The sequence below is a fragment of the Chiloscyllium plagiosum genome, chromosome 39, assembly GCF_004010195.1.
Source record: "Chiloscyllium plagiosum isolate BGI_BamShark_2017 chromosome 39, ASM401019v2, whole genome shotgun sequence".
NCBI lineage: Eukaryota > Metazoa > Chordata > Chondrichthyes > Orectolobiformes > Hemiscylliidae > Chiloscyllium > Chiloscyllium plagiosum.
The window spans coordinates 16943017-16946019 of NC_057748.1; positions in this window are offsets into that span (position 1 = coordinate 16943017).

Sequence of the window (3003 nt, forward strand, 5' to 3'; positions counted from 1 at the left end):
CCATGCCCCTCATAATTTTGTAAACCTCTATAAGGTCACCCCTCAGCCTCCGACGCTCCAGGGAAAACAGCCCCAGCCTGTTCAGCCTCTCCCTGTAGCTCAAATCCTCCAACCCTGGCAACATCCTTGTCAATCTTTTCTGAACCCTTTCAAGTTTCACAACATCATTCCGATAGGAAGGAGCGTTCTGGAGCTAGCCTGGGAACGCCATGCGCATTTTCAGGAATCCTCAGCTCGAGGATTTCCCCAGAGGAGGGAGGAGATACACCAGGATGTTGCCTGGCCAGGAGCGAGGGAGAGAGATTGGACTGACTGGGGGTGTTTTCCTTGGAGCAGAGGGGGACGAGGGGGGAAACGATCGAGTTGGAGAAAATTCACAGACAGGGAGGAACCTTTCGCCTTGGTGGTGGGCTAATGACACGGGACAGGGATTGAAGGGAAGGAGCGGGAGGTTTCGAGGGGAACGTGAGGAGACGCTGTCTCACCGAGAGGGTGGGGGGAATGTGGAACTCACTGCCTGGGGGGGGGGGGGGGGAGAGGCAGGAACCCTCATCATATTGAAGCAGGATTTCAATGTGCACTCGCCATGCCGAGGTACACAAGGCTAGGGCAGCACGGTGGCTCAGTGGTTAGCACTGCTGCCTCACAACGTCAGGGACATGGGTTCGATTCCAGCCTCGGCCGACTCTCTGTGTGGAGTTTGCACATTCTCCCCGTGTCTGCGTGAGTTTCCTCTGGGTCCTCCAGTTTCCTACAACAGTCCAAAGATGTGCAGATCAGGGTGAATTGGCCATGCTAAATTGCTGTTGTGTTCAGGGATGTGCAGGTTAGGTGCATTAGTCAGGGGTAAATATAGGGGAATGGGTCTGATTGGATTACTCTTCGGAGGGTTGGCATGGACTTGTTGGGCCAAAGGGCCTGTTTCCACACTGTAGGGATTCCATGAAATGGGGTTAGAGCAGTCAGGTGGGACAGAGCTGATGGGCTCAAGGGCCTGTTTCTTTCCTGTAGACCTTGATGATCCGTGCAGATGAATGGGTCTGACAGCTTCAGAGGAGCACTGGGGCCCAGAAGCAACAGTCGCTGTAAATTATGGATCTGCACTGATGAGTATTCCTTAACCCGATTCCTCTGTCCGGCTCACCAACATGTGACGCCTGAGTTTTGACAGTCAGATGAATTTAGTGTTTTCAACTGAACCGTCATAACATCCTCTGGCCAACGGGCTCCAGCCTAACACAGTCTGACTAATTACTCACCGCTCCACACGTGCACACTCCCTCTCTCTCTCTGTCTCTCTCTCTGTTTCTCTGTTTGTCGGTCTCTCTCTCTCTCTCCCTCTGTTTCTCTCTCTTTCTCTCTCTCTACAACTTTCTCTCTCTGTTTCTCGATTTCTGCTTTTATTGATGAGCCTCACTGGATCAGCGAATCTTTGGCTGATCTGGTTGGCAGTAATTTTGGCTACTTTGCTGCTGTGATTTCTCTGAGCTGATGCTCCCACTCATTTTTGTCTGTAGCTTCTGATCCTACTAGAGCCAACTATGGGCAGCAAAACCTCTCCAAGGAAAATCCAGTGACTGGATTGAGGGAGAGGGCAGGTCCCCACTTTTACATTGCCTTAGTTGTGTCACATTTCAAACGGTCTTAAGCCTGTTAGTGAAGAGATGTGGATTCTGGAATGGGTGGCTAGGTGAATGAGTGAATACGAGATTGAATAAGTAGGTGGTTGAGTGGGGAAGTTTAGACATGCAATCGAGAGTCTGGATTGGCTGTAGCTGGGTGGGCCTGGTTGGGGTTGTCAGGTGGTCATGGGACAGTCAGTGGTCAGGGTGTTATTTGGTTGGCCAGTAGAAGAGTGTAGTCAAGTGCTGTTGGATGCAGTTGGGTCTGGTCAGATGGTGGCCAAGTAATTGCAGCTATTTCTGGGTGGGGGGCGGTTGGTTCTGTTGAGGAGTAGTTAGGTGATCAAGGGCTTTTCAGGTGATCAAAGAGGGTGACCAATTTGGTTTGAGTTGGCAAAGCAGTAGAGTCCAGTTGAGGGGTGGTAATTTGCTGGTCTGGATGTAGTTCGATAATCTGGATGTACCTTGATTGTCTGGGAGTAGTTCAATGGTCTGGCAGTAGTTTTGGTAGTCATTGGATAGTTGGATGGTCATGGTGCTCAGTGAGAGGACAGAGGGTGGGTCAGTTCAGGTTTAATTAGGTGGTTAGAGTAGTTGAGTGCTCAGATGGCTAGAGAGGTGGTGGGAGTGGGTAGTTGGTTTGGTATTTAGTCAGCTTGTTAGGATAGCAGGGTGTGGGTGAATTGTTGGGGTTGTTGTTTGGTCTGCAGTCAAGTGGGGATAGTCAGATCCAGTTGGTGGGTTAGTCAGTGGGTGTAGTTAGGTAGTAAGGATGCTAGTCAAATGATGAAAGGGGTCATTGGACTGGGTTAGATGCAAGAAAGATGCTCAGTGCTGTGGTTAGGACGGTATTCAGATGGTTTAGTTGGTGGACAATTGAAAGGGAGTAAGAGGTTGGTTACAGTACACAGCTTAGTTATCCTAGCTAACCATTGAATTATCCCAGGTATTAAAGTGTGTTGTGTTCACAGAGAAAGTATGCAGTCCCTGAGCTCAGGGTCAGCGATATTCATGCAGGATCCTGAGCAGCAGAATAATTAGGCCTTGCCGGGGAGTGTCCACAGATATCTCTGCATCAGGCCCTCTGCAAGGTCTTGAAGTGCATTCTCCCAATGCTCATCCTGTTGTATAAGGTAGTGCTTTTGGAGGGGTTAATGTTCATGTGATATTAATGCCGCCCGTTCTCCTGATGATGCACACAGTCCGTGGGTGGAGACAAGGTATTCCTATCCAAATCTCAAAGGGAGCAGATATAACTGTGCAAGCACCCTAAGGACCCAGGAATTATGGCTGCCTATGTGTAATAGTACTTATTGGCTTAATGCAATAAACCTTCTGGTTATCTAAGAACGATGCCTCTTCTGCAGATATTCAATGGTAA